The sequence below is a fragment of the Rhododendron vialii genome, chromosome 13a (genome assembly GCF_030253575.1).
Source record: "Rhododendron vialii isolate Sample 1 chromosome 13a, ASM3025357v1".
Classification (NCBI taxonomy): Eukaryota; Viridiplantae; Streptophyta; class Magnoliopsida; order Ericales; family Ericaceae; genus Rhododendron; species Rhododendron vialii.
In genome coordinates, this window is record NC_080569.1 from 13,922,280 (window position 1) to 13,937,500 (window position 15,221).

The 15,221-nt window shown below is 35.0% G+C and overlaps 1 non-coding gene and 1 pseudogene across 1 annotated transcript; one reads left to right on the top strand and one right to left on the bottom strand.

Annotated features, from left to right (window-relative positions):
* The window catches only part of LOC131313894 (uncharacterized), a 105,309-nt pseudogene that overhangs the window by 280 nt on the left and 89,808 nt on the right, over window positions 1-15,221 (bottom strand).
* LOC131315430 (small nucleolar RNA R71) lies at window positions 4,633-4,736 on the top strand. Its single transcript, XR_009196756.1, has one exon. It is a non-coding gene; the product is annotated as a small nucleolar RNA R71 (small nucleolar RNA).

The window sequence follows — 15,221 nt, forward strand, 5'->3', positions numbered from 1 at the left end:
TTCATACGGTCCTTGTACGATTTGGCATAGTCGTAAGCATCATCCCGAATTTCCTCTAGCTCAAGAAGTTGAAGCTTTCTGCGAACACCTGCCTTGTCAAGATCAAAATTGAGTTTTTTGGTAGCCCAATATGCCTTGTGTTCTAGTTCTACAGGTAAGTGACATGCCTTGCCATAGACAAGTCGGTAAGGAGACATTCCAATGGGAGTTTTAAATGCCGTACGGTAAGCCCATAATGCATCATTAAGGCGTAAAGACCAATCTTTTCTATTAGGGTTCACTGTTTTTTCTAGTATATTTTTAATCTCCCTATTAGATATCTCAACTTGACCACTGGTCTGCGGGTGATATGCAGTTGCAACTTTATGCGTTATGATATATTTTTTCATTAAATGCTCAAAAACTCGATTGCAAAAATGCTTACCACCATCGCTAATAATAGCACGTGGTGTCCCAAAACGAGCAAACACATTATCGTTCAAAAATTGGACCACCACTTTGTGATCATTAGTTTTACATGCAATGGCTTCAATCCACTTAGAAACATAATCAACAGCGACAAGGATATATAAATTACCAAAGGAATTAGGGAATGGACCCATAAAATCAATGCCCCATACATCGAATATCTCTACAATCAGAATTGGGTTAAGAGGCATCATATTTCTCCTTGTAATACGACCTAATTTTTGACAACGCTCACAAGCTATACAGTATGCATGCGAATCTTGAAAAATAGAAGGCCAATAAAATCCACACTGCAAAATTTTTGCAGCTGTCTTTTTAGCACTAAAATGGCCTCCACATGCATAATCATGACAAAAAGAAATGACACTTTGTTGGTCACTTTCAGGAATGCACCTTCTAATAATCTGATCTGGGCAATATTTAAACAAGTATGGATCATCCCAAAAGAAGTACTTAACCTTGGATAAAAATTTAGATTTATCATGTTTGGGCCAATGCAAAGGTATCTCTCCAGTTACAAGATAATTTACAATATCTGCAAACCACGGTGAAGATAATTGAGACACATGCATCAATTGTTCATCAGGAAAAGTTTCAGAGATGGGCAATGAATCCTCGGTGAACTCTACAATTAATCTAGACAGATGGTCAGCTACCACATTCTCAGAGCCTTTTTTATCTCGAATCTCAATGTCAAATTCTTGCAGTAACAAAATCCATCGAATTAATCTAGATTTAGCATCTTTTTTAGACAACAGATACTTCAATGCAGCATGATCCGAATAGACTATGACTTTAGAACCCAATAAATAAGCTCTAAACTTATCAAGTGCAAAAACAACTGCTAGTAACTCCTTTTCTGTTGTGGAATAGTTTAGTTGTGCGTCATTTAATGTCTTACTAGCATAATAAATTACATGAGGGAGCTTATCGACACGTTGTCCTAAAACAGCGCCTACCGCGTAATCAGAGGCATCACACATAATTTCAAAAGGGACATTCCAATCGGGTGGTCGAATTATAGGGGCGGAGGTCAACTCACTTTTTAATCTCTCAAAAGCAAGAAGGCACTCCTTGTTGAACACAAACGGGGCATCTTTGGCCAACAAATTACATAGAGGTTTAGCAATTTTACTAAAGTCTTTAATGAACCTCCTATAAAAGCCCGCATGACCCAAAAATGATCTAATCTCCTTTACAGTACGTGGGGGTGGAAGGTTAGATATCAAATCAATTTTAGCTTTATCCACTTCAATACCTTTATGCGAGATAATATGCCCTAATACAATTCCTTGCTTAACCATAAAGTGACATTTTTCCCAATTAAGCACAAGACTTTTTTCTTTGCATCGCATTAACACTAGGGTCAAATGGTGTAAGCATTCATCAAAAGAAGATCCAAAAACTGAAAAATCATCCATAAACACTTCCAAAAAACGTTCTACCATGTCAGAAAAAATACTAACCATGCATCGCTGAAAGGTGGCTGGTGCATTGCATAGTCCAAATGGCATGCGGCGGTACGCAAAAGTACCATAAGGGCATGTGAACGTAGTCTTTTCTTGGTCTTCCGGTGCAATGGGAATTTGATTATAACCAGAATAACCATCAAGAAAGCAATAATACTCATGTCCCGCTAACCTTTCTAACATTTGGTCAATAAATGGTAAAGGAAAATGATCTTTTCGTGTCATGGAATTTAATTTTCGATAGTCTATACAAACACGCCATCCTGTTTGAACACGGGTTGGAACTAATTCATTGTCTTCGTTTTTTACTACCGTCACACCCGATTTCTTAGGAACAACTTGAACAGGACTCACCCAACTGCTATCAGATATGGGATAAATAACGCCAACATCTAAAAGCTTAAGAATTTCTGCTCTAACTACTTCTTGCATTGCAGGATTTAGACGTCTTTGTGGCTCACGTGAAGTTTTAGCATTTTCCTCTAAATGGATTCTATGCATGACCAATGAAGGACTAACTCCCTTGATATCATTTATGGACCACCCTATTGCTTCCTTGTGCTCTTTTAGGATATTCAACAATTTTTGTTCTTGTGTATCATCTAAATCAGAAGCTATGATTACTGGTAAAGACTCACAAAGGCCAAGGAATTTGTATTTGAGAGTGTTTGGCAAAGGTTTGAGTTCTAACTTAGGTGGCTCCACTATAGATGGAAGTGCTGGTGATGTAGATAGTGAAAGAGGGTTCACTTTTGGTTGCCATTCATCGATGCTCATTAACGGGGCATTGTCTAATAATGCATTAACCTGCTCAATTGATTCATCTATGTCAAATTCACACCCGAAATGTGCTAGGCAAGCTTCTAAGGGATCCTCAAAACTTGACTGAACAAAAGTATTTTCAACCAAAGTGTCTATCATACAAACTGCACTAACCTCATCTTCATCTAGTGGTTGCTTGCTTGTATTAAAAATATTTAGCTCGACAGTCATATTACCAAATGATAATTTCATTACGCCATTTCTACAATTGATTAAAGCATTAGATGTGGCCAAGAAGGGACGCCCTAAAATAATAGGAATTTGCCCATTAGAGTTTTGGACAGGCTGAGTGTCAAGGACTATGAAGTCCACAGGAAAATAGAATTTGTCAACCTTAATTAGAACATCCTCAATGACTCCTCTAGGAATTTTGACAGATCTATCAGCTAATTGGAGTGTTACTTGTGTGGGTTTTAACTCTCCTAACCCTAATTGTGAGTACACTGAGTAAGGTAATAAATTGACACTCGCCCCCAAATCTAACAAAGCCTGATCGATATGATGGTTACCTATAACGCAAGAAATTGTTGGACAACCAGGGTCTTTGTATTTTATTGGAATTTTGCATTGGATAATGGAGCTAACCTGTTCAGTTAAAAACGCCTTCTTTGGAACATTTGTCTTCCTTTTTATAGTGACTAGATCTTTCAAAAATTTAGCGTACGAGGGCACTTGTTGAATGGCATCTAAAAATGGAATATTGATTTGTACTTGCTTAAACACTTCTAGAATGTCTCCAAATTGTGCACCTTTCTTAGGAGCTACTAGTCTATGAGGATAAGGAGCTTTAGGGACAAAGTTCCTAACAGGTGGCTCTATTACAAGTGGTGGAGAAATAGACTCTTGAACTTTAGTAGGATCAACATGATTTTCTTCTTTTTTAGCCTCAACTAATTCCTCTGTTGGCATACTAACTTTATTATCAACTTCTTTCCCGGATCTAAGGGTAATGATTGATTGAACATGGTGTTGCTCGTTTGAAGGAGTAGAGGTGGTGCCTATAGAAAACTGTCCTTTTGGATTCACTAGAGTTTGACTCGGAAACTTCCCTTTCTCTCTCTCTGCAAGTTGACTAGCTAATTGACCCATTTGATTTTCAAGTTTAGCAATGGCTTGAGCGTGCAAGTGAGTTGAATTTTCAATTTTAGCATCATTTTTTTCAATTTTAGCCATGATTGCTTTAAGGGTGTCCTCTAAGGATGATTGTTGCTGTGGTGCAACAGATTGGAAGTTCGGTTGAGACACGGGAGTTGGAGCATAAAATGGTTGAGATTGAGGAGGGTATGATTGTGTAGGAGGACGAAAACCTGGGGGAGATTGATTTTGTGAATGAAAAGGTTGCCCACCTATATTTGCAGTAGGTTGGTTCTGACGCCATGAAAAGTTTGGATGATTTCGCCAATTTTGGTTGTATGTTTCCGAAAAAGGACTAGCAAATGATTTTCCATAATTATTGAGCGCATTCGCTTGTTCAACATAGCTGTCAGAGTATCCAATAATGGAAGGACATGTTTGTGTTGTATGCACATGACTACTGCAAAGAGAACACACCTCACTTTGAACTTGATTGGCTGACTCCATAGTTCTACTTAAAGCTAGAACCTCAACCTTTCGAGTAAGATTATCCAATTTTATTCTCATATCAGAATCCTCTTTCACTTCATATACTCCCCCTCTCTTAGATGTAGAAGATTGTTTGTCTCTATGAGAAGTAAAATCCCACTGTTGAGAGCTCTCAGACAAATTTTCAAGAAATTCATAAGCTGCATCGCCCCTAAGATTTAGAAAACCACCCCCGTTCATTGACTCAAGCATATTGCGGTTAGACTGAGTTAAACCATTATAAAAAAATTGAACTAGTCTCCATGTTTCAAAACCATGAGGGGGGCACTTTAAAATAAGATCTTTAAATCTCTCCCAACTCTCATAAAATTTTTCATGTTCTTGACAAAAATCAGTAATCTCCCTCCTTAGAGTAGTTGTTCTTGACATTGAAAAGAATTTTGAAAGAAACTTTTTAACGAGGATGTCCCATGAAGTGATTGAGCCAGAGGGTAGAGAATTTAACCATGCCTTTGCTTTATCTTTCAGTGAGAAGGGAAAAAGGCGCAATTTAACAGACTCCTCAGAAAAATTTTGAAACCTAAAGGTAGCACAAATTTCAAGAAAGTCTTTAACATGCATGTATGGATCCTCTCGTTCAATCCCATGAAATTGAGGAAGAAGTTGTATTATGTGAGGTTTCAGCTCAAAATGTGTCGCATTTGTCGTGGGTAACACAATACAAGAAGGAGGATTAGTGGTTACAGGTGAGAACAACTCTCTTAAAGGTTTTGTATCTTCTGCAACTTCCGCCATTTTTAATTGATTATGTCCCACTCTTTGAATATTTAAACTGCGTCTAAAGGTTCTCTCAATTTCCGGATCAAGAGGTATTAATTCTAATTTTTTCGAACGGCAACCAAACATAAACTTATGAATGAAAGCAAATAAGTGAAACGACCGAAAATAAAAATAAAAATGATAATAATAAAAAATGCGGCAGAAGTATCTAATGCTAAGAGTGACTTTTTTTTTTTTTTTTTTGCAAACACTGACTCACGAACACGTTAATAAGAAAACAATAAATAATAACAGTAAAGTAAATTCTACTAACCTTCAATTAGTTGCTTCTAACTCCAACCACAGTACGTGCACGGAAATTGCAGTGGTTCCCGGCCAAAGTTATTTCAATCAAGCATTTGTAGCCAACTTGGAAATCTCGACCGATAAAAACAAATAAAAAGACAACTCTACTGTGTGACAGCAACCACAAAAATACTTAGTGACAAAAAGCAATTACTACTAATCAGAGATTCACTGTATAGCAAATGCACGTGATGAACGTTTTTTTTATTTATTGCTAACTAAACTAGTAGAAGAGTGAAATCAATTCAAATCTCTAGATTTCCTAAAAAAAATAATTAAGTCCCCGGCAACGGCGCCAAAAACTTGATGTGATATTTTAATGTACTCGCAAGCGCACGAATCGTACCGAAGTATAGTAATGCAAGAGCGAGGTCGAACCCACAGGGACTTGGTGATTTTTTGTAGGAAAACTTAATAAGCTTAAATCGATTAGCCCTAACCTAGTTGACAAAATTGTGATTGATTTTTAAACTAAAAGTAAAAAGTAAAAACAATAAACTAAATTATCAAATATGAGAAAATTAAAGCTTCTTTTTAACCAAAGGAGAAAATACTAAGGTTTCGGAATCCACACCCATTAACTCGTATCATTATATATTCATGATCATTGACTTTACCCAAAATTTCTTCATGATAATCTGAAAGCTAATTCTGTTACCATGGAAAGTATCATCGTGAAAGTTCATCAAAAAGTCTAATGTTTGTTCCTCTGCGCTCGCAAGTATGAAACCGAATCATTAATTGTATCCGCTTTTAACAAATCACAATAAATATCCAGTTTTATAGTTAACAATGAAAATACAGCATTCAATGATAAAGACAATTCCAAATCATGAGAAAAACATGATTGAACTCATATTCAGAATTTATCCCTAACAATTGATTTGGAGTAAGAACAATTTAATCATAATCAAAACCGCATATTTGGGTAAAATCAAATCTCATAAATATATAAATAATAATCGTTAATGGGGCTTCATCCTCAACCCTAGTTGAAGAGTTTAGCCACTCATAAAGTCAAAACACATAATCATATCATAAAAGAACTCCATGAAAGCTTACAAAATTAAAGTAGTTATTTTTTTCTTCCCTAGACTCTTCTCTGCCGCTGCTCCTGTACGTGCCGAAGCTGCTGCCTTGCAATCTTCAAAATCCCAATTCTCTGATCCGTGGTGTCCCCTTTTTGAATCATATTGCCTTGATTATTTATAATGCCGAAAATTGCCGTAAAGAATTCGATTCCTTTTTGAACTCAATCTCCACGTTATTTAGTTTGCCTAATTGGCTACTACTAATATGGCTCTTTCCTTTAGTAGTTTAGATCACGTGCAAGCCATGGGTTGTAGTGCTGCCTTCTCCAAGGAATTAACTTTGATGCAATTGCTTGAGCAAAATAATAGATGACGAACCGCTAAGACTAATTCTTAATCCAACGGCCAAAACATAAAGTAGTTATCATCTTTTTCCTGCAAATTAATAATTCAGAGTAAAATGATCAAAAAGATAATAACTAGTCTAATTAAACACAATATAAAGAACTAACAATATACGATATAGGTATCTAAACATGTCAATATTTTGTGCTCATCATTTTGGGTCAATTTTTTTATGAATTATTGGATCGACTCGATAAGAGAAATCGTAAAAGTAGAATATTATGGTCCAAACCTAAATGTTTTGAATAAAGACGAAAAAATTAACTTATTGGCTTATTTTTGTCGTTATTAAAAAAAACTGGGTTTCAATCACAATTTTTTACTTTTTAGATTCCCCTCGTCACGATAACACAATAATCCACAAAAAATAGACGAAAAAATAGAAAATGCAAAAAAAATTTGATTAAGGATAAAAAAAAGCCAATTCACTTATTTAGCCAAAAAGCCTTAGTCTGAATGGGAAACGTAAGGAAAGGAGTATTGATCAATATTTTTGGGGTGAACAAGAATTGGGAAAAATTCTTGCCAAGGTGGATGAGAGAGAAATCAAACACCAAAAGGGTGCGTTTCAACTAAATTAAATGAACTAAATTCAAATGGTGATAGTCAAGTTATTTCCGATAAATGATAATATATTTTTAGTCGAGGAAAATGGTATATTTTAGTTGGGAAAATGATTTTCACACTTCATTTTACAATTCACACTCAGTTTTTTGAAAAAAGGCAAAATAGTAAATTCGTGTGGATAATGACAAAAAAGAAAGTGTGTATTATAAAAAGGGGAATGTGAACTTCCCTTTTAGTTGATGTAGTGACACGTCGTTTGCCGACCAGATACAATATAAAGGATTAGTTATTCATGGTTTGTTTTAGTATTGTAGAGAATGGGATATGCATGCAGCGGTGCTACGCCAACCGCTCTATTTTACCGCTCAACATTTCATTGTCCGTCTGAAAGAGATTTTAAAATTCGGACCGTACAATGAGATTGAGAGCGGTGGGAGGAGCGGTAAAAGTTGAGCGGTGGAGAGATACATCAATTTGTCACACCCCAACTACATCCTCTCACATACATGTGGGGTTTACATATTTACTATGGGATTCTCACACATATGTGAGAGAGGTGTAACAAATTGATGTGTCACTAGCATTATTGTTTATTTTGTAGTTGATATGAGTGGATAATGAACAAAAGTGATGTTTTGGTAACTTGCCCTCAATAAATGGTTTTAGGCCCAAACTAGATTTTCTCCTTAAAAAAAAAAAAGGAAGACTTAAAGAATAGTCTTCGGGTTCAACTCTTTGTAAGTTTTCATCCGACACTTTTTGAACAGTTAGTTTTCATCCTTTTAGATGGCGAATTACCTATATTATCCTTTTAATAAGATATTCATATGTACGCATATATTTCCTTCCTAAATTAGTGAGATATTAGTAATTATAGTTAACTAAAATCATGGGTTGATTAATGGATAGAAATGGAGGAAATTTTCAATTTACAATTTTAAAAATCCTTAATGAATATATTCTAAACCATTCTCTCTCCTTAATTTCGTGAATTTTCAAATCCTTAATTTTCGTAAATTGGTTGTATTATATTATAAACTTACGTGAATATGGTTCGACCAATTTCACAAAAATTCATGATTTATTTAAAAAATATGAATACACCATTTTTATTCATGAAAACACGTCATTAAATTAATCAAAAAAACATGGAAAAACATGAATACATCATATTTTTAATCGACCATGAAAAACATGAATAAATTAATCGGTCATGTTTTTCATGAATACACCATGTTTTATTCATGAAAACCAAAACAAAAAAACATGAAAATCATGAAAAAACATGAAAATTATGAAAATACATAAATACATAATGTTTTTTCATGATTCACAGCCCTCACGTGATTCGCTGCTAAAGATTTGCCTAAAATTTTGAGATTCAAATTAGGGATGATTATTCAAAAATTAGGCTAGAGGAGAGGACCTTCAAGAATAATTTTTAGTCTAAAAAATTCTTGCCTATATATACATATATTATATATATATATATATATATATATATATATATAAGGGCAATCCTAGGATTATTTAAAAGTGCGGATAGAAACATAACTGTTCAAAAAGTGTCGGATAAGAACTTACGATGAATGAGATTTGAGAATGAATATTTAAAAACTCCTTAATAATATGCTAAAAGTAACTCTCTTTCTCTTCTTGTACGCATTTCCATCGGTAAAAGTAATTACCTCCAAACTATTTTTTTGCTACCTGTTGGAAATGTGATTGGTATTTTTTTGCCTAATATTTTACCTACCGAACACCGGATATACGTGGGTCCAAAATATTATGTCTGGTGGATAGCATATTTGCCCTCATACACCGTCATCAAATGGAACATAAGGAGAATAACCTGCCTAGATATCTGTAAAAACATAAACTTTAGTGCATTTAGTTTAGCAGAAACGCACTCTAACTTTTTTTTCCCAACGGCATATCGAGAATACATAGACACATAAAATCCTCGCTGTTGAAATATAAAAAACACCTTAGCTGTAGTTCATATGTCCAAGAATCACATTGAAATATTTTACAGGTGGGCGAAGTCAAGATAGGTAATGGTGAAAATTTTGAAAGCCCCGATACGGATGGACAATCTATTTGGCATGCGGGTATATGCCAGCATGTTCCCTCGTTGAGGGTAATACGGAGTAATTGTGTATAAAGTATGCGAGCTTTACATAAATACTACTCTCTCTGTCTCCTTTTAAATGTTCCGTTTCGTAACTCCAACTTATTAAGAAAACATCATCATTACACGTTTCACATCAACTTTTACCTTCATTTTTCCTACTTACCCTCTATGGAGACATCATCATCACACTTTTACTCACTAATTTTTTAAAATAGAATATACTTTTAGGGGCAAAATAGAAAATGTACCAACTTTTATCCACTAACTTTACAAAATAGACGCTTATTAAGGAACAACCCAAAATAAAATACTGGACTTTAAAAAGGAGACAGAGGGAGTATGTTCTAATACTATCAAATACCGAAGCTTTGTGCTCTACCTGATTGCTACGGATTGCAATTGGCGGGTAAGTTCTCAACAAAGCGAAACACCAAAGAGAGTTGATCGGTGTCAAAGTAGGACGCCGGTGATGCCAAGAGAGAATTCTGTTGAAAGTCTCCACAGTTTGGCATCCTCAGTTGAACATTGAACGAGTGTCAGCATAGTGACGTTTGCCTCCGGAAGATTGATATAAAGCATACTGTCCTGCACAACAACAGTTTCTTGCAAAGAGTCCATTAGGCATTCGACAAACCTTATCCTAAAACTGAATAGACATTAGACACTAAAACTCGATGCCTTCGTCGGTGACCAAATACTGGGAGTTCCTAGCAACAACACAAAATGAATTGTCATTAGATCTTATCCTTATTCTTCTGCTTATTATTCTTTTCCTCAAATAGAGGGAAACAATTGTATGGATATCTCGTTTGCACAATTGAATCATGGTCATGGCGGAGCTAAAAATTTTGGTTAATGGGGTCAAAAATTAAATTCATATGTAACTATATTTTTTTTACGCATGAGTTCAAAACTAACTAAATTAAGAGGTTAATTATAAGATCGATATGCACAAAGAATTCATTGTTGCCTCATAATTGGCCCCAAAAGATTTGTTATGTTTCCAAATTAATGCATGATACTCCAATTTCTAGCATTATTAACTTTTGAAAAGAACAAAACACTTGAAATTTTTATGCATTTAAAACAATTTGGGACAATTTAGAAACTTTAGTGAGATTAAAATAGCAAAATTTAGTTGCAAACTATCAAATGTTCCGGTGGAAAATCAAAGTAAGTGGGGTCACTAGACCCCCCTTGTCCCTTAGTGCCTTCGCCCTTGACTCAATATGCAAACCATTTTGTTGAACGGGTAAAGTCAATTTAAACGTGTGATCATGATGTAATAATAGAAAACTTCTATAACCAAAACAGAATAACGCCAAATCATTTTCCCAAAGTAGCTACTGTAAGAGAAATGTGATGTTTGGCTAAAAAATTAATGGAGCTTCTAGAAGAAGTCTTTTTCGGTGGTCTAGCAGCAGCTTGCAGAGCTGTGGGGAATCAGAGCAGAGCATTGAAGATGGCCCCCTTGAAATGAGGACCTTATCACTTAGCCGTCTGATCCATCTCAACCACGCTCCCCCATTTCACGCCTATATAAACCTGTTGCTCTCCTCTTGTAATGGTGTGGGGACAATAGAGAGTTGAGAGAGAAATTGTATTGAGTGTATGTGAGTTGAATGATTGTAAATCCTCCTACTTATAGTGAATCCGCTGCCCCACTCGTCTGAAGGCTCCTATTTTCATAAATCAAGTCTGGCGTTTGCTGCTTTGTCGCTCGTGCATATATATTCGGTTTTGGAGAACCATGTAAATTTCTTGTGTCTCTCTGCGATTGCTTATTTTGTTGTGTGCGTGTGTCTAGTTCACGATCCCGTTGCACAACAAGAAAAACCTTAATTGTGCTCCAACTTCCAAAAACTACAAAAAAAAAAAATTAAAAAATTAAAAAATTAGTATTGTTCCAACATTAATCATGAGTCCATTAAGTTTCTGAACATTAATCAATAAGCTTTGTGGCGAGAGATGTTACATACACTACACGTTACACTACATTTTATGTGGAGCTCATTTCAGGTTTCAAAAAAATCCAGAAAAATATTCATAAATTCTAAAATATTACTCCCTCCGTTCCTTATTTATTGTCCAGTATTTCATTTTGGGCTGTCCCTTAATAAGTGTCCATTTTGTAAAGTTAGTGGGTAAAAGTTGGTGCATTATCTATTTTGTCCCTAAAAGTAGATTTCATTTTGAAAAGTTAGTGGGTAAAAGAGTAATGATGATGGGTAAGTAGGGAAAGTGGAGGAAAAAATTGACGTAAAATGTATAATGATGATGTCTTTTTAATAAGTTGGAGTTACGAAGCAGAACACTTAAAAAGGGACGGAGGGAGTATTTTATAAGGCTTTGTAAAAAATTAGCTTCAACGGATATTGGTAAGTATTATTTCTAGATTCATAGTGCCAAAATTGCGCAATTAAGCAATTTCACCCTTATGAATCCAAAAGTAGTACTTACCGACATTCATTGGAGCTAATTTTTTTATAAGACCCCATAAAACAATATTTTAAAATTTATCGGTATTTTTTTAGATTTTTTTGGGACTCAAAATAAGTTCCATATAAGATGTAGTGTAACTATGTAGTGTAAAAAGGTAGTGTACCTATCTTTAGTGCTTTGTGGCTGATTGAAAATCACGGAAAGTGGGAGGAGTACTGTCATATCTAAGACAGTTGGAGAGTTGGATTCGCTAATTCCGATGGAAGCAAATCATCAAAGAACTTAAGGGTCCGTTTGGACGCGGGAAAAGAATTAGGGGTATTAGTTAATAAGGGGATAAGATAACAGGGGTACTAGTTAATAAGGGATGACACACATTGATGTGATATTTATAGATGGAGGATTAAATAGTAGGTTGTTTGGATGATGTATTAGAGAATGAGGATTAAATAATATTTCGTTTGGATGGAGGATTAATAAGGGGTATAAGGAGTGTGGATGATATAAAAAGCTATCAAATGACCATTTTGCCCTTGTGCAGTCCTTAAATTATTATGTATTATATTTTATATGTAATTGCAAATTTAATTATTCTTTCACAATTTAAGCTGTAATATTTATTTCTACTAACAAATTAACGAATTTAGTATTATTATTAAACAATTATTTTTATAAAATTCGGTTTTTAAAAAAATTAAGTGTTCCAAATTTCAATCCATTTGAACTGGTGGAAAGATTTTAGTTTTCTGATCAATTTATTCTAAATGGTCATGATTAAATTTTGACTCGTAAAATCAAATATCTTTTAGAACTAATCAACGAGAGCCATATAGTCAAAATTTAATTATAACCATTTAGGATAAAATGATCAGAAATCTAAAATCTTTCCACCGATTCAAACAGATTGAAATTTGGAACACTTAATTTTTCAACCTCTTTACATGGTTTATATATTAAAAAATATGGTTAAAAAATTAGGTTGAAATTTGATTTTTTCCATTTGCATTCAAGAACAAAAGTGGTTTTATACGGTCTGGGCATTTTATGAGTTTCAGGATTTGTTAAATCTCTGTGCTCGGCATAGCAAAAATTGGTTTTCCATAGTTGTTTTGGTTCTTGGAAAACGTGCATTATACAATTTTGCTCACGTTGTCAGTACTTGGGAAAGTTGTAAATTTTTTGTTATTGCTAATTGTCTTGAAATTTCTCCACAACTCTACTCGCTTGTTTAGTTAACGGCTATTCTATTGATAACTTATTGGCTGTTATAATTGGGTGCTTCAAGTTTGTGGAATCTTGTAAAGGCAAAACCCATTTTTCGCAGCAAAAGGAAGGAAAAAAAAAACCCGTTACTCATTCTTATTGAAAGTAGTACTTGATATCTTGGGATATGTTTTCGTTTGACCAGTTGACTGGGTTAATTGGTTTCAAATGTTCTGATTGTAGCTTTTTAATGTCTTTTAACAGTTGTTGGTTCATATTACAAGGTTTGAGTTTTGAACTGAACTGCATATTAGATTATGTGGCTCCCGATTTGTAATGTTAGCCAAATTGTTTAGAGAACAATCTATGTTATATCATATTTGGATTTGACCTTTGTGGGTGGAAGTTTTGGTGATTGATTTCACAGGATAGCGTCCGGATTGGTTATATGAATTGATGGGCCATAACTTTCGAAGCTTGGTTATTTCACGGCTAATGGGTATTCATGGTTGTAAGTAAACTTTTTGCGTGCGTTGTTTTGCTAGGTTTTATTTGCATATACCATGTTATAGGGTTTAGCCCTTTATTGCATGGATATAAAACTTTTGGACTTTTCAAAGTTATTGTTTATAACTCTTGAAATCAGGGGGAAAGTTTTGTCCACTACTGTGTTTCTTGGATCAGTAAAGGGTATTACAGTTTCAACATTTTCGTACTTGAATAATTGTGGGCAATGTTCTAAATGGCGGCCGCCCAGGCCGCTTAGGCGCTTGGAGGTACCCTGCCGCCACGCCAATAGCCATTGGCGTTTGATTTGGCGCCCAAGGAGGTTTGGCGGCCGCCAAGGCGGCCTTGGCGGCGTCGTCGGTGTCTTTGGAAGCCTTTGGCAGCCTAAAATATATATATATATATATATATATATATATATATATATATATATAAAATAATACGAGGGAGGTGAGTGAAGCCCTGCGACTTATTGTCTTATCCAACTTATTTGCTAGTTGTTACTACTTAATTTCATTTGGATTTGTACTTTGAAGTTTGAACTTGCATTATGGATACATGGAATATAGTTTGATTGGATAATGATTTGTCAAAAAAAAAAAAAAAAACTGCCAAATTGCTTGGCACCGCCTAGGCGGCTTGGAGCTTGGAGGTGGGTCTCCGCCCTACTACCGCCAAGCGCCATTTAAAACATTGATTGTGGGTCATAATTTTGTCATTTACTTTGTTGATTCAAATACCCATTACTTGCTCTTGCAATTTGTTTGCAAAACAGTTTGTGGTTTAATTGGGGAATTATTGCATAATATATTCAAATCCCAGTGGAGGTTTTCATATCCTAAGATACGGTTTTGGAAACTAAAGGCAGTGAGTCATTCATTGCTATTGCCTAGTTTGGTGATTAATTTGGAATTGAAAGGGAATCCGGTTTTCTCCTTTAAAGTTTCATCTACTGGGTTTACGTGGATTTTTTTGTGTTCCAGCTATGTCAATTGAATTATGGAAAACAACAGGTTCTATTTTCTGGGAGAGCAGTTTAGATATTTGTTGTTTGATAATTTATTTTAAGCCATATGTGACTTAACTTCGTTTGGAAGTTTTTGGTAATTATTTCCACAGGATGCTATCACGAGATTATGGATGTGGTGTCACTTTGTTGTGGCATGGGTTAGCACGGTTTGTCTCAGAGTGAGATAGAACTGTTGGTGGTAACCTTCGCAACTACGCGCGACCCACTTGATTGGCATTTAAATGAGTACGTGGACTGATGTCTTTGCTCGGTAACAATGAAGAGTTTGCCCATGGGATCTATACTTGATAGTTGGTCACATAATGACTTTCCAATTTGTGACTAATCCTCGGAGCAGAAGGATTTGTCTATTTGTTGTTTAGGCAACAGTTTGATTTGAGGCTTATCTGGACTAACTTTTGTTAGTGAAGATTTTTGATAAATGTTACCATAGGAAGGATGATCTGAACTTGGTA